We start from the raw sequence: 27,955 nt of genomic DNA on the forward strand, positions 1-27,955 counted from the left end.
ACATTACTCTGTCTTCCCTCTTTTATTCCCCACGGCTAGTCCATCACCAAGTGTATCGCTTCTCCCTGTACAGCACTGCACAAAAATGTTGCTTCCTTTTGGTCCCCTAGTTTGTGCCCTGATCCCCTCTTGTCTGGACTTCTGCGACCTTCTCTTTGGCCTTCTCTTGTCTCCTCTACCCCACCATTCTGCTGCCAATATCTTTGACCTCTCTCATCACACTGATCACATCCCTGCACTGGCTTCCTCTTCGCTCCCAAATCCAGCACAAACTTCTGTACCTTGTCCCTGGTCTTGCCCCTTCTTATCTCTTTGCTCTCATATCCTGCTACACTCCTATCTGTGAATTCTATTCCTCTGGCTCCATCATCCTCAGATGCTGAGAGGTCCCTTCTCCATTGCTGCCCCTTCCCTAAAACTCCCTACCTGACCCACTGAGGGATGCCCCCTCCCTCAAATTCCTTCACAAAGCCCACCTTTCCCATAAAGTCTCCTAGTCCCTCTGCACTACTGCACAAGTACATTAAGCAATGGCATATTTTTGCCTATATTCCTTGGCTTCATTCCTCTTCCCAATAACATAACCAGGGCGGGGGGGGGGCGGCAGCATGGGATGTATTGCAAGTGTGCAGGTACGCATTTGTGCATTGTCATTGGTGCCTCAATGGCTTTGATGGAGAGTGGGAGGGGCCACTGATATGTCGTGTTGTGGCACCTGCAGAACTTACTGTGCTGCTGTCCCTCTGTCTGTGCTACTCTGGTTCCTCCCCATCCTTCCTTGCCTCTTTCAGCCTGCAGGCTTCTTGGGATCAGAATTTGCTGCCTTGTCTGTCATCCACTGCCATGCACACTGATGGCTCTGTGTCAATAACAAACACTCACACCCCTCTTTCACCAAGCAGGATCCTAAACAAAACATTTCTCCTCTCTTCCTGCTCTTTTTCTCCCCTGGAGAAAATTCTGTATTGTGATCATTGGCAAGGTTTGCTCCTCATTAGATTGTTGCAATGACTCTGGTGGAGCACTGAATTTATTTATTCACATTTTTATACCGCCCTTCCTCCAAAGAGCTCAGAGCGGTTTACACAGCTGCTCCTCCCCTCCTTCTTGTCCTCACAACAACCCTGTGAGGTAGGTGAGGCTGAGAGAAAGTGACTGGCCCAAGGTCACCCAGGAAGCTTTGTGGCTGAGGGGAGATTTGAACCTGGATCACCCAGGTCTAAGTCCACCTCCCAAACCACTACACCATCCTGGCTCACTGAAGGTTTGTCCTAGCCAGTGGCATAACCAGAGGGGGTGCAAAGCACTAAGTTTTACAGGCACCTGAACACGCTGTGCAAGTGGCTCCTCTCCCTCCCCTTTGGAATGCCTCCGTTTTGCTCTCCCCACCTGGAATGGCTCTGAAGGGGAGGGGAAGGGGCTGCTTGCACAGTGCATTCAGGAGCCTGCAAAACTTAGTTCTTTGCACCCCATTTAGCTATACCACTGGTCCTAGCTGAGGATGGGCTGAGCATGTGTGACCTACTGGCAAAGAAAGCATGGCTGTTTTGTGTCTTTTTTTCCCATTCAAATCATACTTTTTTCCCCAATAGGACATTTGTGTCAAAGGCACCAACATTAATTTCTCTAAGCAGACCTGTCAGACTGGTGCAAAATGGCACACACCCATGTTAACCCACTAAGGTTTTGATAAACTGCTCCTGTCCTCCACTTCTCTTTTCATAGCCCCAGGCAAGCCTCAGTACCAGCATACTACCCAGGAGGCACGTTTAACAGCTCTACCTTAAGCTTTCCAGAGTGCTGTTAAAAAATAACCTAAATTCCAGTGTAGTCAGATCATGGACCCCGGAGCTAGAAAGATCCATAGCAGAGATGCAGTCTAGCCTGGTGCCCTGAAGCCCAAGTGAAAATAAATATAATGCAAACACTATCCATAGATGGGCACAGAGTCTACTTTATTCACAGTCCCATCCCAACCAGTTTTCCAGCAGGTTAAGAGAACAATCATTCCCTTATCTTGAGGAGGTCTCCATGAGTGCTCTCCCCCCCTCCCACTGCAGGTTGCAATGCACACACCCTGTTAGTATGGCTACATCGGCTCTGGAAGGTTAGTCAGGGTTGGGGTTTTATTCATTATAATCATGTGCCAATTTTATGCTGACAACCATTCTCAGGGCAAAAGGAGAGCTTTAGGAAGGGGCAGAATGTTCCCTAAAAGACCCTTTGATGCATCCGTTTGGGCAGGAGGTCTGGTCTAGAGGGTTGAGCCTCCGTTTGCCTGAAGAGAACATCCGAAGGTCGCCAGTTCGAGGCCACCGGCACCGTGAATGGCGAGACCTTGAAGCAGCTGACAAGCCCGGCAGAGTTATTCCACCTGCTCTTGGAGAGATGAAGGAGTTGCTTGTCAACCTGCGTGGGAGGAATCTGGAGGCCAGAAAGTGATAACAGACCATAAAAGATCCATCTGAAATGCTGTGGTTCTTGAAAGATAGAACCTTTCTTCAATTGTAAAAATCCCTATGGGGATTTAGAACAGCCTGCCTTTGTAAACCACCTTGAATAAAGTCTGAGGAGAAATCTGAGGAGAAATCAGATGACCAAGAAATATAAATATATATAATATTTTTATAATATAATATATAATATAATTTAATATATATTAATATATATAATATTATAATATTATAATATAAATATAAATATAAATAATATATATATTTATAAATATATAAATAAATAGAAATATATAAATAAATATAAATAAATGTTTAATAAATATATAAACATTTAAATAAATAGAAATATACAGGCAGTATATAAATGCCTGTAGTATTATTATTATTATTATTATTATTATTATTATTATTATTATTAATTTGCAGCTCTTTTTCCTCCCTCCTTCTGCTGCTGCTTTATTCCCATCCCACCAGACTTTCTTCTTTACCAAGTTATCTCAGCCATTTAAGACCCATGTAGGGGAGGTGTCATCATCATGGTGCCACAATGCCAATTTGGCTATGTGGCAACACTGCCACTAAGGCAAACAGGGCCAGTATTGTACCCTGAGTCTCAACTGGAGTTCGGAGAGAAAATCAGATCCTCTTTGCTGTAGACGGCATACAGCAATGGTGTATGCATGCACCATAAGAGCTATCAAGACAGACTGTTGGCTTGGCTGGTAACACTTCCTGAAATGCAACTTGCTTTCAGGTCTTAGCTGTGCCCCATAATTGCTGGCGATGTGGTAATTTTTGCAAACGTGCTTGCAAGAAACACACTTGCCCCCCCTTCCAGTTACAACACAGTCAGTCCTACATATTTATAAGAGGGTTCCAATGCAGGTGGCTGTTGATGTCTTCTTGGTACACATTTGCTTGATGAAGAGTCTGCTCTGGATTGAAACATGCAGAAGCTTAATAATGAACCAAATGGACTCTGTCTGCAACTGTCTATGGATTGTTCTTGTGGTATATTGATTTGGGGACTTCTTGCTGAACCACTGTAAAAATAACAGCCTAATCTTAATCAGCTCCCCCACTGGGGCAGTAAACTACTGTAAAGCAGCCATGAAGCATGCTCCAGCAGCACACTGAGTAGCATGCTGCTGGAGCGCCTGCGGAAAGGCGAGAGCCTTTCTTCACGCATCACTGAACCGCTGACCACCCACTGGAGCCAGTAAGCCAGTGGGGGAAGCAGGAGGAGATGGGGGGAGGGCGGAACAGGGGGTGGAGAGAGGGCAAAGCTGGGTGAGGAGGGGGAGGTGTTGAGGCTGCAGGAGGGGTAGATCCAGCACTGATGGTGTGTATTGGATCCTATCCACTCCAGCAGCAGCCTCCCCGCCCCTTTCTCTCCTTGGACTTGTGTCAGCTAAAGAGTTGGTGCAGATCCAAAGAGACTCCTCACAGGGCAAAAGGCTTACAGAGAGAAAAGGGAATTTAAATCCCCTTCCCCTTTGAAGCTCCCCACTCCACACCATCCTCCACACTGAAAGGATTCAGTGTGTGACTTTTTTGTGTGGTTGCACTGGCAAGGTGGGGTGGGGGGGAGTTAAGATTGGGTCCTAAGTGCTTAATGAACTGTGTTCCAATTGTTGTAAAGGAGACCTTCTTATCCTGGAGATGTTCAGTCTAATAATGTGTGCTGTTACAATTTAAGGCCATTGTTACGTGCTTACGAAAAATGAAAGAGCCAATGAAAGATCCTCTTCTAGTAACAGTCTCCAGCAAGGAATTTTGTTGCTGGGCAGGGAGCCTGGCATTGCTGTTGGAGCTCCCCCCACGACCTTTTAAAAAAAGAAAAAAACTTGTGTTTTTTTTTCCTGTTTAGGTAAGAGTAGCACTGTCTGACAAAGCCACTGACAGAGCCCAATGGCTTGGCTCCTTCCATTTACTCTGACTCACTGATTTTGAATACTGACAATATCTGGAGTTCCAAAATGATTCTGAAATAAAAATTAAGTGGTTTGGCATCAACCTGGGATTATTATTTTCTTCAGACCTTCTTCAGGCGCTTTGACACTGAAAGTGGAAATCCTCAGTTGTGTATCATGATTTCCCATTGCAGGTTTCTTCAGCTGTTATGGATAGCATCCACCAGTCACTGCTTCCGTGCAACACCCATTCAATCTTTTAATTCAGATTTAGCTGTCCCTAACAAGTGTGACTCACTTGTGATATAGAACTCACACCCAGATTTGATCTTTTCCAATTGCATGCAGGCTCCCTCCAACTCAGACCCTGGACACCCCCAGGGGATGTTGTGGGCATTTGACCCCCAGGGGGTGTTTAAAATTTTTGTGCCCTCAGCAGCCAGACCCCTTAGCGATGCCATCTCTAAAGCTGCCTGGGCCCCTTTGGGTACCTTTTCTAGACTGAAGAGGCCCAAACGTTGAAACCTTTCCTCATAGGGAAAGTGCCCCCCAACCAAAATGATTACTGGGCTGCGGCACCTTCCCTATGAGGAAAGGTTTCAACGTTTGGGCCTCTTCAGTCTAAAAAAGAGGCGCCTGAGGGGGGACATGATTGAGACATACAAAATCATGCAGGGGATGGACAGAGTGGATAGAGAGATGCTCTTTAGACTCTCACATAACACCAGAACCAGGGGACATCCACGAAAGTTGAGTGTTGGGAGAGTTAGGACAGACAGAAGAAAATATTTCTTTACCAAGTGTGTAATTAGTTTGTGGAACTCCTTGCCACAGGAAGTAGTGATGGCATCTTGACTGGATGCCTTTAAGAGGAGATTGGACAAATTTCTGGTGGAAAAGTTCATTATGGGTTACAAGTCATAGTAGGTATGTGCAAGCTCTTGGTTTTAGAAGCAGGCTGCCTCTGATTGCCAGATGCAGGGGAGGGCACCAAGACACAGGTTGTGTCCATTGTCTTGTGTGCTCCCTGCGGCATTTGGTGGGCCACTGTGAGATACAGGAAGCTGGACTAGATGGGCCCTTGGCCTGATCCAGCGGGGCTCTTCTTACGTTCTTAAGAGCCTACCTACTCAGATCTACGCCAGCTCTTTTGCTGGCATAGATCTGTTCTGCCACAGGGGGTGTATGAAACCTGGGACAGGGGCTCTGGATCATGTCAACACTGCTACCTCTGAGATCTTTCTCACTCTGATCTGCCCCTGAAATGCATCCAGATGTACCTCTTTGCCTGCTGGTGTCTGTCACTGACTGGTCTGTGGGCCGCTGTTGGTGACACACAACCTTCTGAGCCTCACACAGCAGAAGCACTCTGCACAATGGCAAAGAGACTGCTGTGCTAGCAACCCACACATACAATGGTGGACCTCACAGACCACCAGAGCAGTGTGAGTAAGATTGGGCCATAGGTGACCCACTCTGCAGGAAGATACTATATGTTCTGAATAAAACCATCCATTGCAATCATGGATGCCTTGCAACCTTTTTGATGTCATGTGCCAGCAATCTGGTTCCCTTACTGTTGAAGTGAAGCCAAATAATGGCACAGGCTTGGCTTGTCCCAAAACATTCTGCAGTACCTAACAACTGTCTGACAGCCCAATCCTAACGGGCAGCCCAATCCCGAGCTGCCCAGGGCGCCCCTGCTCAGCGGCACCACGAGGGCTGCCACCAAATCCAGCACCTCCCGCGCTACTGCGGGAGGCACCTTGGGAGTAGGGGATGTTCATCCCCTTCCCCTGGGTAAGGGAGGCAGCCCCGCAATGGGTGCTGCTAACATAAAGGCGCTCGTGTAAGGCACGCAGCTTCCACGAGTGCCTAGGATCCTGCGGAGTGAAGCTCCGCAAATCCTCCTCCTGCACGCCACTGGCACGCCCCCCCCTCCCTGCATCACGCTGGCCTCCCTCCTCCATGGAACGCCCCCGTCCCCGCCCTGTTTGCCGTTCTGCAGCCCGGCGATCACAGGCACCATTGAGCTGCGGAACGTGGGCACCTGCCCCTCCCCAGAACGCCCCCGTCCCTGCCCCATTTGCCGTTCCGCGGCCCAGCAGTCACAGGCACCATCGAGCTGCAGGATGTGGGTGCCCGCCGGGCAGTGGCTCAGCGCCGGCCGGAGCTGAGCCACCTCCAGCAGGAACCCGATGGTAACCCCTGCAAACGTGCCTTGCAGCACATTTGCGACTGTGGTCCGTGCTGCAGAGGCACGGTGTGGACCATAGGATTGAGCCCTAACTCCTGTCACCACTTTCTCAACCATGCATTGAGACCACCCCTCGTTCTGCCTTTCTAGCTTTTCTCCTTCCTTCACGCTTGTGCTAGGGGGATTCCACCATCCCATAGTATGCTTTACATTTATGCATTATCCCTCTCATCCCAGACATTCAGAAAGAGTATAGATACAGGGGATTGCCCTGAACACTCTTCTGGCTTGTGCATCAGCAACAGGTTGCCTGTTAATTTCCAAGTGCTGTAGTTTTATTACTGACTGAACAGCAGATAAGAAGCAGAATGAAGTTGTTTTCATTAAAAGATGGTTTGCAGAGTTAGAATTTTCAGAAAGAAAACTCCTTAGGCTTGTAAACAGAATGTTTCATCTGGAAGCTGTTGAGAGAAGACAAATGATGGTGTCTCCCTTCTGACTGTAGCCACACTTTAGGGAGACAAATACATCTCTCTTTTGCTCTCCACTTTTCAAAGCATCTCATTTACTAAGCTAAAATGTCTTTGAAAAAAACTACTATTTGCCTTGAAATAAGACATATCTTGCTTACTGGTGTGAACTGCAAGGTCACCCCTTTCCACTTTAGCCCCTCCCCAAAAATGACAGACTGGCAAGCACCTGCAATCTGTCTCCCCTTGCCAAGAAGTGACAGAAAAGGTGGATTGGAAGGATTGATGGCAAAACAGCTGGGTTGAATGATTACCTGTTGCCTATGGAACAGAGGCTGGGTTTGTAGTGTGCTGGATCCACCTAAATCATCCATCTCTCCTCCTCCCCCTACAAGAGAGACAGAAAAGAAAAGAAAAGAAGAAATTTAGCCATTTGTTTAAGCCACTTGTCAGACTCAAGACAAAACAGTAGGTATGCATGGAACATTCAAAGATATTGACTGTATACAAGCCATTTTCAACCACTGTGCCTTGGCACACTAGTGTGCCGCGAGTGGTCCACAGGTGTGCCACAGGAATTTGGGGGAAGGTCATTTATTAATAGGGTCAATGGGAGATGTGAGCCTCCACTGGCCGCATGGTGTGCCTTGTCGATTGTCAAATACCTGGTGGTGTGCCTTGACCATTTTAGTGCCTTATCAGTGTGTCATGAGATGAAAAAGGTTGAAAATCATTGCTGTATACAATTAAAACATATGTAGGCTGAATTCCCAGACAGGATACTCACTTCTGAGGAAGATAACCCTACACCATTACAACCCTCATTCCCTCACCAAAAACGGAACAAAAAAACCAGGTTGAAAACAGTCTCCTGAGGGTGTGCAGGGTTGGGCTAACCTAACCTCAGCAATGAGAACTTTCCGTGGGGGTCGATGCAACCACCAAAAAGACCCCGCTCTTGGTGGATGCTTGTTGCAACTTTCAGGGCCACTCAGAGTAAGACCCAAATGGATGATTGCAGATTGCACAGGCACCAGTTCTGTTCTGAAGGTGTGCCAGCCCAGTGCTAATCCGCCTGTGCAAAGGTGCTGACACAGCTTCTGTAACTCAGGCATCTGTAAGCTGGACATCTGTGACTCAGTGCAGGTGATCAGAGCATGTGTAGCTCTAGCTACATTGGACAGCTCTAGGAAAGACAAGGTACTTCTTGTCATCAAGGCCATGTGGGCCTCCAGGGAAAGCCCCAGATCAAGAGGAACCCCAAACTGTGAATCTACCCTTTAAGAGAAAGTGCAACCTCATCAAGGATAATTACATTTTCAGGTCCTTAAAATTGCCTACAGTTCAGACTAATGGACAGATGAGAACTACTTCATCTAATAAGTACCTGTCTACATTTCACTGTATCCAAAACTAAATTGTGATCTTGCTTGATAACACCATGTGGGGACCAAGCATGCAAGTCTATAATCAGTTTGTATTTTCGGTGAGGCACAAACTTGGGTCATCCCAAGTTGTATTGGAATTGCAGAAGATATGGCAAGGAGATAGGACGTGGTGTCAGCAGTGGCCCTTTAATCCGGTGAACCTGGGGAACGCAGGGTTAAGGCTTGGGCTTTCAGCAGAGGGTGTGCTGCACAACTGCAGCCACTAGAGGCAATGAGGTCTTCAGGGATATAAGGAGCACCTGATACAGGGAGAGTTTTGTGGGTTGTAGCTGAAGTAAGAGTGCAGGAGGGAATGGAGACTTGCTGGTAAAACATTTTTTGGACTGAACTGACCTATTGGCTTGTTGACTCATGGATTGACTCATGACTCTACTTATTTGACTGATTCTCTGGCTAACTGACTTTCTGGCACACTAATTCATGGACTGGCAAGCAACAACTAACTGGCACACTGGAGGATGAACCATGAATGGGCACACTGACTAATGGGCTAATCCAAAAGAGACTGCGAAGTGGTGGAGAGCTGAGGTGTTGTTGCTGTACCCAAAAGGACTGCTGTTTGAAGGAGGGACCCTGCAGGCTTACAGGCAAGCCAGCCACCTACTAGTCTCCTTCCTGCTGTGCTGGGGTACAGTGCTAGTCTTTGCAGTCTGCTAGAGCTAGCTGTGGTTAAGCTGGGGAACTAATTAGTTTTGGGCATAAGTTCTTTAGGCAAAACTCAGAACAGGAATTTGGCAAGACACAAGTGTAGCCTCCTGAGGATTATGTACTGAGAAACTGGGCTGGTGTTATGGAAGCACAGCACCACACGGAGTGCCCCCACCCCTAATCTTTCTCATTGTACTTCTTTTATTGCTGTAATAAATCTGATGAGGCCTCTGAAAGCAGAGGGAAGAGAAGCAGATTTCCTGTCTAGTATATTTCAGGCTTTTATTGACTGTCAAAAGGGACAGTACATTTGAAGCAAAGGTGAGTCCCATTTGAAGCCGTGGTGAGCAGAACACAATGTGTTGTTGCCTGTGGCAGGTGAAGAAAGATTTGAATTGCTCATCTAAGCCCAGGATGGGAGTTTGCAGCAATGCCCAAGGCAGCCTCGGGTGGGATTTCATGACTCAGATTCTAGGTTGCATTTCACACATAAACCTGACTTGAAAGTTGATCCATTCGCGTGGCCTGTTTTGCACAGTAAGTTTCCTCTTGAGGAGAAAGAATTGCCTGAGTTGGAGCTCCACTCCTATGACCTTCTCTACAGAGGGCCCATAAATCACACTTCACTTTAGGTGTGGGGTGGAGAGGTGTGTAATGTGCCTGTTCCACCACCACCACAAGAAAAGACTGGCAGGCCAGAGAAAGATCTAAAGTTTTTCGTTCTGGAATGATCACTTGAGGGTTCTGGATGAAGGTCCTGAATGAAGCCTTGTGTCTTTCTTCTCCAGTGTGTAACCGGAGTGGGAAGAAGGGTGATCTCTGATTACTTGTGGTAGGTAGATCAGCAAAGGATGTTGCTGGGCATGCTCTAAGGCATGCAGGAAATATATGGTGTGTACAGTGGCTCATGACACAGCTCATGGAATGGCATGGAATGCTAGGTTAAAGGTGCAACAATCAATAGCTTCTACTATGTGGATAAGAATTCAGTAAGTGTGACTGGGAATAAAAAAATGGGCCAAAGTCCCATACATTCACACCAAAGGAGAAAAAGCTGGAACTCTAAGCCAGTCATCAGTCTGACTGTATACAAGACACAGAAGATAGAGGGGGTTTGTGGGTCAAGAGTGCTAAAGGTCAAGCTTACCTATCTATATCTGCTGAGATGAGCTTGTAGTGTTGCAGAGATCGTGGGGCTCAGGTGCCATGACAGAAAGATCTGCTGCTTCAAAGAAAAGGGCTTTAGAAGCAAACTCAGGAGAGCTAGGCAGTAGCCTTAGCTGGTTCCAGGATGCGAAGCAAGGCGGGGGGGGGGGGCTGATATGTCTTTCCTGGAGAAGGGTTTGCTGCTAAGAGGCTCAGTGGGCACTAGAGTAGCTACTTGGGAAAGGAAGGCAGCCCAGTGGGCACTGAAGTTGCTACTTGTGGTAGCAGCCGGTCGAAGGGTGCAGGGAAGAAGGGAGACAGGTTGAAAGCGAAAGAGCAGTGTGGTACCTGCCCTGGGTACCAGGACTGGCGAAGCAGTTCTTGGGCAGGTGACACTTGGGTTTGTGACTTTCCTGTTTAAAGTTCCAATAGGGAAACATAGAAGCTCTTGTGAGATGAACTCATCAAAGACCTTTCTTTTGTGTCTTGATGGCTCTTGATGATTCATCGCCAGTGTGAGATGGTACCTCTGCTGTTCAACATCATGCAGAGGGTTTCTTGATTGCTGTGCCTTAATGATCATACACTTCTTGATGGAGTTTACAATGGGATTGATGAGGGCAGCTCAGGCTGAAGGCACCTCATTTGTGTTTTAGCAGGAAGTCTTGAGCCAGCCCTGGTGATCGGCTGTTTGCACATTAGAGAAAGGATTGCCATAGAACCAGTAGGATTTTATTTCATAGCCTGTATCTCTTGCATACACCACCCAGAGGGCACAGAGTTATGAAAGTGGATGGGAAATGTCAGTTCTTGGAGAGCCGCAGAGATGGATAGCAAGTAATACTGGTGAGGCCGTCAGCTCCTGACAGATGGAGATCCAACTGGGGACGGAAGGCAGGCTGTGTTTGCAGTTCCTGCTTTGGTAATTGTTTCTTGTCTCCTGCACAAAGTCCTTTGATTCCCTTTTTGCTCTGAGCATTTGTATGAATTAGACATTAGGATCAGACATTTCTGCAAGTAAGAATAGCATCTGCAGCAGCGGCAGCCCACAGTCATAATTCCTGTGCCTTTCAATTGTCGGGCTTTAGGACACAAATTTCTTACCAGCAGAGGTCAGGAAGAAATTCAGACTAGGAAAGAGCAATGCATCATCTTTATCTCTGAATGTAATTCCACCTTCTTATATGTTGACCTTGCATGTTTTGGACATGAGGATCCCAGTTTTTGTGAGGCATCTCCCATGATGTGAAACAATGGACTTGATTGTGCATCCTGTTCAGCTTTCAAATCTGAGAGAGCAGTCCCTAAAGATCAAAATCATGGTTTTGCATGGCTGACACCGTCTGACTTATTTGAACAGCAGCTTGGGCAACAAAGCCATTGGGTTTTGCCTTGTGTGTTTGGTAGATTATCAAAAGTACTTGCACACCTACTGCCTGTCCTTTAGCAGCAAATATGTGCTGTTCACTTTAGGAGCAGAGAATGATGGATATTGGCAGCCTTCCTATATGCAGTGCATTGGAAGTGTGTTCCAATAAGCTTCTAATGGAGTCAGAACCTCGCATTACTGTACATGGTTCACAGAATACCCTAGAGCAGTGTTTCTCAGTGTTTATCCCCCACTGTACCACTTCACATAGTCCATCTATTGGAAATACCACCAGAAGTAACTGGTGATGACATGATCACCAGTTTAGATGCCAGATGCGATGTGACAAACACCAGTAAGAGGCTCAGGGTGGTTTCCTAGAGTGCATGAAAAGCATGCTATGGAACTCCACCCATCAAGCCAAACCTCCTACCAATGTTTGTTGCATCATGTCGCTCATTTCACTGCCAGGCAGCAGGTGTCTGGGGGTCCCACAAATACCACCAGACATCACCTCTAGTACTACCACTAGTAGTAGTTCCCATACCACTAGTTGAAAAGCACTGCCCTAAAGCAGTGGTTCCCAAACTGTGGGTCAGGACCCACTGGTGGGTTGTGACCTAATTTTTGGTGGGTTGCCAAAGGGTGATGGGAAGATCAGGTAACTATTTGCCTCAAGCCCTGAGGCTATTCAAAACTCAGATACTGTAGCTGCTAATTACCCTGCAAAGAGCTCAGCTCTTGCAAGCATTTGTGAATATCGGGAGATAAATATTTGAGCCTCTTTTTCAGGTTATTATGACAAATAAATAAATAAATATTTATTTCTCGATCTTTTTGAAAAGTCTGATAAACCTAGGTGGGTCCCGATAAAGTGTTTAAAAAAAGTGTCCCAGTGCTAAAACATTTGGGAATCACTGCCCTATAGCATAGCTCCTGCTGTGTTTTAATGGCCATACAGATCAATTCTGTATTACAGCAGTACCTTGTTCTTTCATCTGCTTAGGGACAAGAGCATGGATGAAAGTCAAAAATGGATGAATGTCAAAGCATGCATATATAGATAGATAGATCTATCTATCTGTGATGAAGGTTGCAGTTCTATCCACTCTTACCTAGGAGTAAGCCCCATTGGCTACAATGGAACTTACTTCTGAGTAGATTGGCCTAGGATTGAACTCTACATTGAACACTACATAACGCATGTGAATGTGTGCAAAACCTTGAAACAGAAATGAAAGAAAAATGAACATAAGTATGCTGACAAATGTGGAAAGTTGGATGAAATTGAACAAAAGAGGAAACACGTGGATGAAATTTGAAATGTAGTTATAATTGACAATGGTTGGAAGACGAAAGTGATGAAAGTCAAAGTATGACTGTATTTGGGGCTTAAGTGTTCTGAGCTATTGGTTCTTTTGGAAAATGACTCAGGGGAATGGCAGCTGATTTAGAGATAGACTAGTCCAATAAGGAAAAAAAACCCTTTTCCTCCATTTTGTGCATAGGAGGGTGTTCCTGGAGAGGGGGGGGGGGTTTATAAGAATAAAAGAAATGCCTTGCTAGATCTGAGCAAGGTCCATCTAGTCCAGCATTTTGTTTCCAATGGTGCCAGCAGTTGAGAAGTTTTTAAATTTTATTTCATTCATTTACTCAATGTTTGGATCATTGTTCAAAAAAATCGATGCAGTTTTTAAAACGTTGATGGGAAGAACAATCACAAACATATGTTTAAAACAATATCTATAAACATTAAAATAGCAGCATTAAATTAGTGAGCAACTAGTGAGTCATGGTGGTATTGCCCAATAAAAACACTTCCTCCCCTTTTCATAACTAAAAACTACAAGTGTGGGAGCTATGACAAGTCTCTCTGGGAAGGGAGTTCCACAACAGAGGGGCCTCCACTGAAAAGATCCTTTGTCTTGCGCCTGCCAGCTGGGACTCTGCCAATGGCAGACTGGGGAGCTGAGCCTCTTCTGCAGATCTCGGGGACCAGAAAGCTGCTTTGCCATTCTGCAGGCTGTGGCCACCATGGCAATCAACTGGAGGCCATGTGTGGGTGACCACAGCCTGCTACACCTCCTCTGTCCACTGTTGTCACTGGTAAGGACCAGAAAGCTGCTTTGCCATTCTGCAGGCTGTGGCCACCATGGCAATCAACTGGAGGCCATGTGTGGGTGACCACAGCCTGCTACACCTCCTCTGTCCACTGTTGTCACTGGTAAGTTGGCAGTGGGGATTGTTCAGGGGAGGATCGTGGGTGGATCGTGGTGGGGAGGAGGCCGGGCTGGGGGCAAGATGGAGTTGATGTTGGTGGCAGCCACACATTCAAGGTTCTTTCCCCCCACCTAACCCACCAGCACATTTTGATCAGCCCACTAAGTCCAGTGGCAATGTAATTATGCAGATATCCTCCCCAGTTTCTTCTTTCTACTCCCACCTGCCAACTCTCACCTTCATCTCCTAGCTAGAGCACAAAGATTAGCAATGTTTTTGGGCAAAGGGGCCATCGTATCATTGCCCAACCTCTGGGCTGTCAAGCTCCCAGAAGTAGCTGTGCAGAGCTCGGCTCGGAAGGCAAAGCTTCCCACCCAATTTTGCCATGTGGGAGACAGGGAACAGGAGAGCTGCCTGCCTGGTGAGCCTCCCAAGCCAGGTTTTGTGCGGGCCCGATCTGGCCCGAAGGCCATAGGTTGCCCACCCACTAGAGGAAGCTGCTACCGGACTGAGTTCCACACTCTGGGACTTTCCCTTAGAGAGCGCAGCAAAGTAGTCACATAGCTGCAAGTATTTTGCCAATGTTTTTCTCCTGGTGTGAAAGTGCTTAGAGTGATGTACAGGATGTTGATCTTATTTAGCATAAATGAGCTCCTGTGGCCCACCACTGGGCCCGCAAGACTGGATGATGTGGGCCTGGCAGCTGCAAGTCTGGGTACCAGTGTCCTGTGCACGGACTGCTTTCTGTCTCCGCCACTGCCTGATCATTTTGCCGTCCTTCCCTGACCTTCTGTGCTCCAAGGTTTCTTGACTCTTCACTTTTATTAATACATCTTCCAGTGAGGGGAGTGCTGAAGTGACAGTTCTGCCAACTTGAGGCCTTTGCATAGCTACGGGATAAGTCGCGCACAGGCAGACACAAATGCCTGCCGCTTCCTCCCTCATGACAATGTGTCCGTCCCCCAGCCAAGGGCAAGGGTGCCTTTTCTACGGGCAATTGGATTTATAGCCTTGCTGGCTCACCTTCCTGTAGGGTTGCCAACTAGAAAAGATGTTATTGGTCCGTTTCCTATCAGGTGACCAGCAGCAGAGTCTGAAAGCCAGGACATTCTAGATTCTGCCAAGAAGTGACATAGTTACAGTGGGTAGTGGTGTGGAAAGCACAATGGGTGTTGCCACACACTGTGGCTTCAGAGGTGAGTGGGAGGGGCTACTTACATTCTGGGCAGCCATTGCTGTCCAGAATGGTTCTGACGGTGAGCTACGCCACTGTTGCCAAGCTTAATCCTTGCTTTACGCCCTGACTTGTAGATTGTCATCTAGCTTGCCAAGTTCCCTCAGACTCCACCCTGTCCTCCAGGTTTGCCCCCCAGCCTCATTGGAGGAGCCTGTCTGAAATCAAAGGTTGACGACCCGATCATCAAAAAATGATGAATATGGGCAATGCAGTGATCTCTGTGGCTGCATATTTGGCACAGGACAATGGGCTTGGCTGCTGCTAATCACTGGGCATCTTGGGATCTTTGCTGCCAATCATCATCCAAGAGATCTAGGCTTCCCATCTACCCTTTGTGTTCCAGTTTTACTGTCCTCCTTTCAGAGCTCAAGGAAGTACCCCAGGGGGACACAGTTTTGAACCGCTGGCAACAGTCATATCCATCAGAAGAGAAGAGAAGAATTGTGGTTTAATGGGAAGGTCTATGGGAAGGAAGGAGCATGAATAAAAATAAGAATAAATTATTTATGCTTATAGAATAAATAATAAGTAAAGCTTAAGAATAAGGGAGAATAAATGCTGCACTAAGGAAGAGGTGTGTGGTGGAAGTGGAAGGCTCTTCCCCCATTCCTATGATGAAGCACTGATGTGCCTGCTTCATACTTGGAGGATAATTTGGCATATAATATTCAAATATTCTATCATTATTCAGTATTCAGATCTATCATGCACATATGAAGATTTCTGCGTCCACAGCTTTCATGCCTGGCACCAGCATAAGGGAGGTTCAAATGCCCTTTTTAGCAGCCAGTGTGTGAAAATGGTCCTTTGTTCAAGCGGGCTGCGAACCCTGACCGAGTAACCCCATTGAGCAGCCATCCTTTTGGTTGGTTCAGTTCTTGAGAGGCTCCTGCTGTTGCAGGCTTGTCTGTCCCTGAGGCTTCCTCTCCTATGACTTGCCCGACTCTTCTCTTATGTGGACAGCTGTGAGGCTGGCTTGGGAAGGACTCCCTTGGCAAGGCTGCTCCTCATCCCTGCTTTGATTTGACCTCTTTCCTTTGTCCGTTAGGGGAGGATGAGTTAAGCAGCAGGACAGAAGGAGAGAGTGTGGAGTCAGAAGAATCATGGGGAAATGTTTGGAAAAGAGATCTAAGTCCCTGGCAGTACAGAACTATTTTTGTCTTCAAGGTAGCTTGGAAATAGCCTTTTGGAACCATCTGAAACATCTCGGCTGACTTAGCGCCCTCACAGTCTGCCCCTCCCCTGCTTCCTACAATCATGTTGCTTTTCATATAGAGTATTTTTTTCCGCTTGAGAGTTATACTGCTGTGGCACCCTTAGCAGACACTGATGTGACATGCAAAGCTCTGAAATCCGGGCTCCAGGGTGCTTTATCTCCTCCTTCCCGAAATGAGCTATGACATGTCATGTTCTTCTTCTCCACAGGCCACCATTCTTAGTGCTTTCATTAACAAATCCCTGATAACTGAGGGACTTGGAGAGGAGAAACCAGAGAGTAGCACCGTCCTGAGAGCATGAGTGATATCGTAACACTATTCCCCACTGTGGCCACTTTTCCACATTGCTAGATGTGCTCCAATTGCATTTTGGCTTTGCACAACCACCCAATCCTTACCCCACCTCTGCCAGACCATAGCATGCAGCACTGCCAACAGAGTGCACACTGCATGTTAGGGAGAGTGCAGCAACCAGATAGCCAGAGAAAGATGAATAAAAATGTATATTACTTGCCTCCTGATAAGCTGCCTGGTCACCAACGAGTCTCTTTGGACCCACACCAGCTATTTTGCTGGCATAAGTCTGAGGAGTCTCAGGGGGCATGTCAGGCTGGGAAAATGGAGACAGCGTCCTGGCATGCACTGCCACCACTAGGATCCATCCTGCCCTCTAAACACCTGCCCATCCTGCTCCTCTTCTGACCCTGACCCTCCCGCCCTTGGACTAACCCCCATCTTACCTGCACCGTATGGCTACTGGCAGCTGTTGTTGCACATGCAGGGCCTCTGGCCATTTGCACCAGTGGCCCCAAAATATGCAGCAGCAGCACACCTTTTTGGATGCTGTAGCAGCACTTATGGGGGCAGACCAGGACTTCTGCTGCTGTAAGTGGCCCATAGGGTCTCTAGTCTCCCACAAGTCTCTTCTAAATGAGAAGAGAGCAGGAGTTGTCATGTTTTTCTTGACAGGAGGACCACACCTTAATTAAAGTGGCATGATGGGTAGAAATTCAATAGGTGCATCTTTCAGATTGTTGCAGCTTTATAGTACACATCCAGTTATGGAAAAGGCTTCAGGAGTCAAGGCAAAATTCGGAGCCAGAATCCCTGGGGCAGTTCATGGCTGAACACAGTCACGTTCTAGCAACTCCTGTGACGCTGCTGGAACCAACCGTATTGGCCTCTGCCTTTCCATTGGACTACTTCAGCGATGTGGAGAGGGGGGATTTGCTGCATGGGTAACAGCCTATCCTCCATACCTACTTTACCCAGGCTTCACGCACTGGAGAGGGCACTCTGTTCCAGAACTACCATCCAGAGCACGATACCATAGTCTTCCGAGACTGAAGATAGTACACTGAGTGACCTGTTTAGAATTTCTGCATGTCATATGCCTGCTAACAAATGGAGCAGCTGTCAGGAACAAAGAAAAAAACCCTACATTGTAGCCACAATGGGAAACATGATTCTGAGTCAATGGCCCTTGTGTCTGAGCCAAACAAAAACTGGGTATTTTAAAAGATTTATACTCCACCTTTCTTGTCAAAGCTATCCCAGGTGGCTCACAACAAATAATTTTTTTTTAAAAAATTATAAAACATAGACATATAACCTTACAATCTATTCAAAAAGCAGAGAATATCTAAACTATAAGAATTTAGCAAATGTTAGGGAGTATTTATTTTTAGACAAAAACTTAAAGTAAAAACCTGTTAGTCTAAAGCAGACTTTTCCAGCAGTAGTCCAACCCTAGTTACCCCCCAGATGTCAACAAAAAAACACCATGTTTTAACTTGGCCTCTGCTAGAGCATAATGCAGGTACCCAATAGGTCGCTGGGGGAAAGATGTTCTACAAAGCTGGTGCCATTGCCTAGAAGACCCTACAGCTGGTGGATGCCTGCCATACTTCTGATGGCAAAGATATTCATAAGAGGACCTCGGCTGATGACCAGAGCATAGGAGGCACCACATCTTCTCATGGCTAAATGCTGTTAAAGCTGCAACCCTTTGTCTGGTAAAGAGTTGTATGGAACCTTGGATGAGCAGGCACACAAAACAGCATACACCAGCAGAGTTCTTTGAATGCAGTGGTTATATTTCAGAGCAAGGGTTATCACAGGTAGAGTAATCAGTAAACAGTCCTAGTCAGCACAATGAGCAGTCAGTCCATAAACAACAAATCCAAATCAGTTTTCCAAGATACACAGTCAAAGTTCATTCCATGGTCAGTAACAACATGTATCTACTCACATCCAGCCTCCCAAGTTACTGGCAGCAGTTCAGTAGTCTCCTAGTACACTCCTACTGCTGCACTGGAAGCTCAACAGACCAAACATTAAGTAGTTGGAGTGGCCAATCAGTGTAGGCTAAGCCACACCCAGGGTGAGGCAGTCACAGGTGTTTGCTGATCCTGCTGACTCCAGCAATCTGCACCTGTTCCTGAACCACCTTGTTGGCTGTGTTTCTGCCTTATCCAGAACATAGACCTGACAAATGCATGTTTCAATATTACAGCTGTATTAACCCATGACCAGTCCCCTTGGCTTTTAGGTGTTTTGGCCCCCCTGCGGCACTTCAGTCTTTAGATAGGTAAATATATATGTGCAGTACACGTATTATTATGACACAGAGTGAAAAGTGCCTTTAACCATAAGAGTCCTAGGCACAGGTAACAATGACTTGCCAAAATAAAATAAAAATGATGGATCCCGAGTCCCTGCAGGGCCTCTAGGCTCCAGCCTAGTCAGTCTTATGAATAATATGGCCCTGCTTAGAGGAAGCACAGTGCTTTCAAGTGATTAAATTAAAAATAGTGCTGGCATGACTAAAGTGGGGACGACTGTGTCAGTCATCCCTCACTGAACCATGAAATAATAATAGAATGCCCCACCCCCAAGTCTGGTTTGTAACATAAACCAAATTAGAGCCCAAGCCTAACCATGTTTACTCAGAAGTAAGTCCCATTATAATCAATGGGACTTGCTCCCAGGAAAGTGTGGATAGGGTTGCAGCCTTAATTACCCATCTCAAGTTAAATCTGGTTTTCTCATGAAGCTCTGTGGACTCTAGGACCCTAAATGGATGTTCCTAAGATGAGAAGGAGGAGGCTATACACATTGTGTTGGTATTTCTCAAACATGTGACTACAATGAGAGACCTTGGTTCCCACATTGCCATTTCCACCTGTCATTCAGCCACACAAACCCCATCTTACTTACTATCTGTGAGTGGCATCTTTGAGTGCTAGCAAGCCTGCTGCTTGGGGCCTTGGGAATAGCCATGCAATCTGTCCTGCTGAGTCCGAGGTCTGACTTTTTAGGGAACTCTGGAAAGCTAACCTTGCCACTGAGAAATCGGACCAGTTCCTGCTGAACCTGGATCCTTAGTTCCAGGTCTTCTATGAGCATCATGTTATGTTGGGTTCTAGACCCCCTCCCAATTATCCCTGCTTTTGTTTTCACTCAAAGTCTGTTCCAGCCAGCTGTCATTTACTGCAAACCACAGCTTGGAACTCATTACTTTCTTTTCCCCACTTTCTTGCACTGACAGCATCTCCAGTCAAAGGAAAAATAGTGGCGAGCTAAAAGACGACACTCTGTGTTGCCTCGGTTTTTTCCATGCTGTCACATGAAGAATTCCAACCATCACCAAGCCCTTCGTTGGGTCTTCTGACAAGTCTCACCTGACCAGAATGGGACACTTTGAAATATTGTCACTCTGGACCCAGGGGTGTAAAATCACACAAGGTCCTTGAGTATCAGCTGGTATCTGTTGTTGCTTCTAATCAGAGGCCATTCGTTTGCTCCTGACAGCAGCCTAATTTAACTGCAGGATTCAGTCTTGGAATGCTGTGTGTCCCCAGTGCGAGTGGCAGACTCCCACACATCCCACAGGTGACAAGCTGAGGTGTTGCAGGATGCCTTTCTTGACTGTGAATGCCAAGAAGCAGTTGCAGTGCATAAGAGGATGGCGTTGATGGACAGAGGGATTCCAGGCTCCACACGGACAATTGTGGCAGGTACATTTAAGTTCCTCCCGTCACTCAAAAGCCCAAGCCACATTTCACATGCACCACACCCTCTAGGGCCAGTGTCAGATGTTGCCATCATCAAACACCTGCCAGAGCCCACACTTTAGCAGGGAGCCCATATTTCCTGAAAACCAGCACCCCTTGGCCTGCTGCTTCTCTTCCTCTTTGCCATGGCTGCCCATTTATCTGCCCTCTCTGAGTGCGTAGGAATGAGAGTGAGAAGGAGCACCCCCCCCACACACACACACCTGCTCACTTTCCTGCCCTCTCCTTCTGTGTGTTATGGGGACTGGGCCTAGAGGGGGAGAATATCAAGCAAGTAGATAAAGGGGGTAAGGAAGTAGGGAGCCTGAGGGCTTCCTTCATAATTCCCCCCCCCTCGCAAAAAAAAACAAAACTTGGAGCTGGCACGGGTGCCTTGTCCTCTGCCTGCCAACATGGGATGCTGAATGTATGAACTTCCATGTTGCTATGGCGGTGGTGATGTCAGTTTATTTAAGAATTTAAGGCTTCAGGGCCAGACACATTTCTTCAGAAGTCTACTCTAAGTGATGGAATTGGATTACAAGTCAATGCCTTTCAGACAGGGTGATTAGAATATTCTTAGTGGCTGATACCCTGCGAGCCAACTGAAGTTTGCCTTGGTCTGCAGCGAGCACTTCCTGGAAGTTGTTCATGCTTGTAACGGCTTAGCGTTGCTTCTGTTTGGATGGGATTCCAGGGCACACATTAGCCTGTGCAAGCCTTGAAGGTAAAGAAGGACCGGAACAAGCCAGAGGCCTGCACCCTACTGTGCGCAGGACCTGAACGTAGGCCCTTCTTGAATAGGCCATTACTGAGGTATAAAAGACCTGCCTTTCTCTCAAAACCAGCCTTGGCTCAGTCTGGAGCGTGTTTTGCTTAGCAAGGTTTTGTGATAGCTCAGCAGTGAAGTGAATTGTCAGGAGAGCACAGAGGAACAGCAGGTGCTGATAGAGGTCATGACTGAATTGCATTGGCAGAACTGTGTGCAGGAAGGCTGTCAACATCCCGCCCACGCTTTGTGTGACCAGGTTGTGATCAGTACTATTAAAATAAATCAGCCAACCTCCCTCACCTGTGTGGTATCAAGTTTTAAATGTGTTTAAGTTTCTGCAGTACCACTCAATTACTCAGTGTATAATTTACTAAGCAGGTATTATATATATATATATATATATATATATATATATATATATATATATATATATATATATATATATATATATATATATATATATATATATATATTTGCACACAGAAGTGACGGAGACGTGAGTCTCCTTCACTTCTATACTTCTTGTAATGCATTAGGTTGCAAGTGGCTTGGAATATTTTGGGACAAGGTGCGGGTGTGCATTCATTACTAAAGAAGAAGGAGCAACCACCCTCTACCATTCCCATAAAAGCATGAGGTAGGAGTGTCAGCCTTGCATCCTGCACCAGCCACATGAGCAAGACTAGGAGGGTGGAGCTGCAAGTGGAACACCATGCACTGTATCCTATGTGGGGTGGATGGACGAAGAGTCTGGAGGCCTCCTCAAAGTAAGGGAATTTTTAATCCATGCCAGCTAGTTTTTGGTGCAAGTCTGTAGAGAGTAAGGGAGAGGGAAGGGGACACCATATAAGGTTCGGATATGGCAGATGCTGGTGCTGTAATGATCTGCCCCCTCCCTCTCCCATTCTGCCTCCTGCCCAACCCCTTCCCTGCCCCGAAATCCCCCTGTCCCACCCCACCTTGCCTCACTCTGCCTATCCCTTGCCACTCCCCACCACTAACTTACCTTCACTGCCAGAGGTAGCTGGGAGTGGCAGTGGGCCTTTGGCGCCACCCTCATTTAGGTGGTAGACCCAAAATGATGACCAGTAGTGCACTGTGCTCTCTGCCATTTGGCCATTTACAATAACAGAATTGCATTCCTCTTGTAAAGGGCAGTCTAGTCCTACTTAGGAATGGGCTGTAAATGTCTCTTTTTGTCCCTTTCAGTGGAATATTACTGTTGCAGTATTTAGAGGGACACGCTATAAGGTTTGGTATGGGAGAGGGTCCATCATGAGGGTGATGCAATGAGCTGTCGCACCGGGTGACCCGACAGTAGTGACGCCTCTATTTGATTGCCTTCACAGAGAAATACAGAAGATAGTCTCTGGATTTGGAGAGGTTAGATTTGCGTCTATCCCTTTTCTGTGTACTTGAATCGAAGCTTCTCTGCTCCCCCTGACCACTGATGGGAGAAGGTGTCTGCAGTTTTGTATCTTCACGGGTGTGATGGCAAAATGTTTGCCTAGCCGTGTTCATAGTCAAAGTTATGATTCATAGGGAAAGAGCTGTCCTTGGAAATTAGATACTTTGGGTTGTTCCAGCCAAGGGCTGCAAAAAGTCAAGGGAAAGCAGAGGACGGCTGCAGGGATCTCCCTCTCCCCCCCTTCTCTGTATTCCGTTTCTGGCTTTGCTGTTTGAAATCTGTGTAGACGTTACAGAAAATAGCCCTTCTCCTACCCCACCCACCCCAATTCAGCTCTCAACCTCTCCCCCCCCCCCCCCCCGGAAGTGGCTGATGATGAACTCCTTTTGCTTAGGCATGGATGAATCATCCATATGCATGTGTCAAGTTAGGAAAAAAAAAAAGTAGCCAGCAAAAATAGAAAAGACCAGCATGAAAAGAGACTTGGTCACTTGGTGCTTTCTTATCATGGCGGTTCATTCATATGCATGATAGTGGCAAAGGTTCTCTCTGTTGGAATCAATTTCGGATCATATCTTACTACACTGGTGGAGGGGGGCAAGTTTCTGGTGAGAGATTTGAGAAGGGAAAACGATTACTGAAGGCATTCCTTTACCTCCAGTCTGACTGTGTGTGTTGGTTGTTGTGCCTTACCCCTTTAAACCATGGTCTGTTGCGGCCATCTGCTGTTTGGTAGGGAAATGGAATCTAGCCCCCCCTACTCTCCCTCTAGAACAGCTGGACCATACAATTGCCTTTTTCTAGTAACTAGAGTTTGCATCACCCGGTGCGAGAATTCATTGCGTCACCCCCATGATGGACCCCCTCCCATATCAAACTTTACAGAATAAATTGCAATATCATATGCACAACCTAAATGCTGTGTCAAAATAACACCTCATTGGCTCTCTGAACAATCAATTTCATTGGTCAGTTTTGAGTTAGGAAAATCCACTTTTTGTTACATAAGGTAGTTGTGTTTTCCTTTTCTAGTTATTTGGCTATAACATTTGATAGAAAACAGATATTTCAAAGTGGTTTGTTTCATTGTGTTCTGCATTAAATTATGCATCAAATGATATATAACATGATGCTAATATTTAAAAATACTGAGTTTTTACAATTTTGGCCGCTAGTGGTGTCACCCTCCTGAGTGCGTCACCCAGTGTGGTCTGCACCCCGCAGCAACACCATTGGGTGCAATCCAGCAGCAGGATGAGATGAGAAGCCATGTGGACAACGCCTTCCTTCCCTTGGAGGTCCTCATTCAGCTGGTGTTACACATTCAGAAATATATTCCCTCACTGTATCAGGCCACTGGATCACAGCGGTGGTGTACTATTCCTCTTAGCCAGTTGTTATAGCCCTAGTTCCATGGCAGAGATGTATTTAGGATTCATACCTTCATAGTAGCCCAACATTTTACCTCCTTTACAGAAGTACCTTGTATTTTTGTACTCCGTTGCGTTCTTTTAGACATAAATTTAAAAGGGTACTCTTGATCATAGATGCTAAAAACATAGCAGCTAAAATAAGCACAATAATAAGTCAATGTGCATTTCATAAAGTCATGTACTGTAAAATGGAAATGCTTGCGTTCATCCTTCTTGCTTAAAAGAATACTTTCTTTTGAGGGATAACTTTTTGTCAAATTCTGCCCTTCAGGCTGCTAGGATGCCCTTCCTAAATCATGAAGCATTCATAGTTTCTGTCTGCTGACAAGGTTCCATTTATTAGATGTCATGCCTTGTTGAAGATATTTTCAGAATCTTGAATCCAGCGACGAGACTAACCTGCACTTAGTTATCCCCCATCTAAAACTAAGAATGAACACACAGAGAGAAGATATTTTTAACCCTGAGACATGTGGCTGGCTTAAGACAACTGTGTTTTGCCTCAGTAAGGGAACGTGTGAGAATTCACTGAAGGGCAAGGCCCACGTGTGGATATGCATCGGAGATCTTTGCTGACGATACCTAGGATGTAGAACAAGCTGACTGCACGTGCCAAAACCCTGAGGGGAATCGACCGTGTAACAGAACTCCACTGATTCTCACATGTTGTGGGTAAGCTTGGAACTGTGGAAGGGATGTAATGCATTGGAAGAGTACAATCCAAGTGTCACCTGAGAGGCTGGTTCACTGAAAGGTAACTGTCTTCTCCCACAAGGGACAGCGCAGAGCAGTGGTGTTCCCGGGTTCTGCCACAATCAACTTCATCTCTCATTCTTCACTGCTGCCTGAACAGATGTGCTTGTGAACAGGAGCTTGAACTAATGAGGAAGGCAGGAGTACAGGAGGAGACTGCACAAGGAAACTTCAACAGTGTGACGGAGAAATGTGTCAGGATAGGCCCATAAGTGGGGATAATACCCCAAGCACCAAGGAACCCAAGGGGTTTTACCGATGGTAATATGTGCAGGGGCAACATCAATGAGGCTCTCTCCCTGATTCCAGAGTGATTTGCCTCATTGCTCAGTGAGAGCCCTTTAGCACACAAGCACTCCAGTTATTGGAAAGGAGATGTTACCCTGCACATGCCCAATCTCATCTGATCTTGGAAGCTAAGCAGGGTCAGGCCTGGTTAGTACTTGGATGGGAGACTGCCTGGGAATACTGGGTGCTGTAAGCTTATACCATAGTCTTTCGAGACTGAAGGTTGCCAACCATTTTCTGAGGTTAGGAGAGAAAATATCCTTGCAAGAAAAAAAAGGGAACCAAAATACGATGTTCTACCAAAGGATAGGGATTGTTGCTGAGGAAGGGCCCATTCTTCACCCTTCCGCCACTCTTTGATGCAGCAGCACCAAAATGGCAACCACTGCATCTTATTGTGGGGAGAGAGCAGGTGCAGAGTTCTCCTAGGTAAGGGGACAGTTATTCCCCTACCTGGAAGTCAACCTCCACAGTGCGGAGGGGTCTACTCAGACCTGTGACAGCTATTTTGCTGGAGTAAGTCCTCATTGATTCAAGCTGCAGAAGGGGGTTAGGCTATTGTTGGTACCAGTGTCACTGATTCTGCCCCCTCCTGGGACCCACTTCACTGATCCCCGTCCCCTGTCTGTCTGTCAGAGCACCTTTTGCAACAGGCACACACTAACTACTTTATGGCACTCAGCATCATTGCAATGGTGAACTCGACAGCACGTGGATCACCGTGGTAGGTATAAGATTGGGCTGGAAAATTTTTTTCACTATTTTTTCCCTAAAGGAGTGATTTCCTTTTTTCCCCAAAGGATAAATGAGCACTAGGCAAATAATGGAGGCAAGTAACCACTATTTACAGTGTCTCCCCAAGTCTATATTTGTCTTATTCCTGCCTTCCGGTGTGTTTTTTTACTAACTGATCAAAGAGTAGCGGGGAAATTTTCATTGGGAAAAGCCTTTTGAGGAGAGGGCTTGAAAAAAAAACCACCCCTGTGCCACAGACCTGATCTGGATCAGGGCCTCTTGGAGCAGCTATTTACCAAACCTTGAAAGAGAGAGAGAGAGAGATGTATTAATGCATCTTCATTTTAATTTGTAGTTTGGCCCTGAGAGCTGCAGAACACACTGTTCAAGGTGCTCAACCCTCATTTATCTTGCCTGAGCTGAAAAAGTCCAGTGTATAAGGACATATCTGTTATCTGAGTCTCCTGGCTAAAGCAAACCCAGACTTAAAAGTAGAGATCTCTGGGTAGAAAGAAAAGAGAAGTGGGGAGAGGATCTGAATATGCGCCAAGGCTTTTCGAAAAGGCATCTTGGGATTTTGTGGTTGAGTCCCATTATAGAGCTGATCCCTGAAAACATAGCATTAATATCTAAATTGTCAGGAAGATTTGACTTTTAATACATTTATATATGTGTTAAAGCTGCCATTCAGAGGGAGAGTCCACTTGACCTCCCTGCTCTTCACTGTCGATTCTCTAATCAGCTGCTCTTCCGTCATTGTTTTATGTTGATTTGATTGTTTTTTTAAGCTTGAAAGAGCTTCTTTGCTGCATGATTCTGGCCAATTAGGGATCTCTGAATGAGTCATAGGGCCACATAGCCAATGATGTATCGACTATTGGTGATGTAAGGTGAAATGAAGCCTTCGCTCAAATGGACATGTTTCGGATGGAAGTATCCCTGTTGCCCAGGCAACGATGCCAAGGCTCTCTGTCTTGGCACACTGTGTTGGCATTTGCTTTGCCTGTCAGTGATGCACAGCAAGGCTTTTGCCCTTATCCAGCTCTACTCACACATAAATACACCTGACGAGCTGGAATGAGGTAGGAATAGGGAGACACATCCTATTGAATGTAATGCAGTGCAGATGGAGAACTTATTATTCTGTAATGCCGCATGAGATTGTCCTGTGGTGGGTCCGAAGGCAGGGTGCAACCGCCATACTGAAAGGTGACTGAAGAAGAGGGGGCCCCACACCTTCACCAGTGTGTGTTGCCTTGTGGCAGTGGAGGTCAGGGAAGCTGTGGCAGCACTATGAGAATGTATATGGCTGTTGATGTCATCAGTCTGTGCCGTACTGCATGCCATACTGTCCGTCCAACAGCAACCTCATGCCTGCGCAATGTTGCCCCCGGCTCTGATGCTGTCAGTGAAGACAAGGGCATGCAGTGGCAACTGCAGACTGCCTTCAGGAGACTTTAGCAGACTGCTCTGTGCACTGCCTGGAGTGGCTCCAGCCGTGAGTGGGAGGGGCCGCTTACACAACGCATTGCGGCACCTGCAATACTTACCACACCATCCGCCCTGTAGCTACACCACTGCTTCCTAGTGTAGATGTGTGAGGGCTAACTGTGGTTACACAAAGTGGTGTCACTACGGTTTACGTCACCTGGTGTGGGAGGCCAGTATGTCAGCCCCATGAGGGAACTCCTCCCATGTGGTGGGTGGGGCATAGTGATCCACCATTGCCCCACCCCACTGGTTTTTTGGCTTTAATGTTTGATAGAATAGAGATATTTCAACGCAATTTGTTTTCGAAAATGCCAAGATTTTTAAAAAGTTGGCCATAGTGGTGACACTCCCCTGTGCTTGTCGCCCGTTGCAGCCTGCATCCCCCACCCCCCCGTAGCAATGCCACTGGTTACACAGGGCCAGTATGAACTTTTCCTTCCTGTGAAGTATTCCATGCCCTCCACAAGAACAGTTCCAATTTGGATTTCTGTTATCACAGTAATATCTTGCAGCAACACATTTTTCAGCCACCACACCCACATAGCTGCGTCTGTGTCCGTGCAGATCCAAGCTTATGTATTACATTCTCCTAGGAATGCATCTGTTGCTCCCTAGGAATAATGGTTGCACACAGCTGTAATTGTCTTCATAAAGTACCCAGCCCCTCTGTGGCAGAATTATGTGATTCAAATAAATGTG

At 46.6% G+C, this 27,955-nt stretch overlaps 1 protein-coding gene across 8 annotated transcripts in view; it reads left to right on the forward strand.

The window, feature by feature from the left end:
- The window catches only part of SLC8A3 (solute carrier family 8 member A3), a 161,665-nt gene that overhangs the window by 35,920 nt on the left and 97,790 nt on the right, over nt 1-27,955 (forward strand). The gene's annotated exons all lie outside the window — the stretch shown is intronic.

Source organism: Tiliqua scincoides, chromosome 1 (genome assembly GCF_035046505.1).
Source record: "Tiliqua scincoides isolate rTilSci1 chromosome 1, rTilSci1.hap2, whole genome shotgun sequence".
Taxonomy (NCBI): Eukaryota; Metazoa; Chordata; class Lepidosauria; order Squamata; family Scincidae; genus Tiliqua; species Tiliqua scincoides.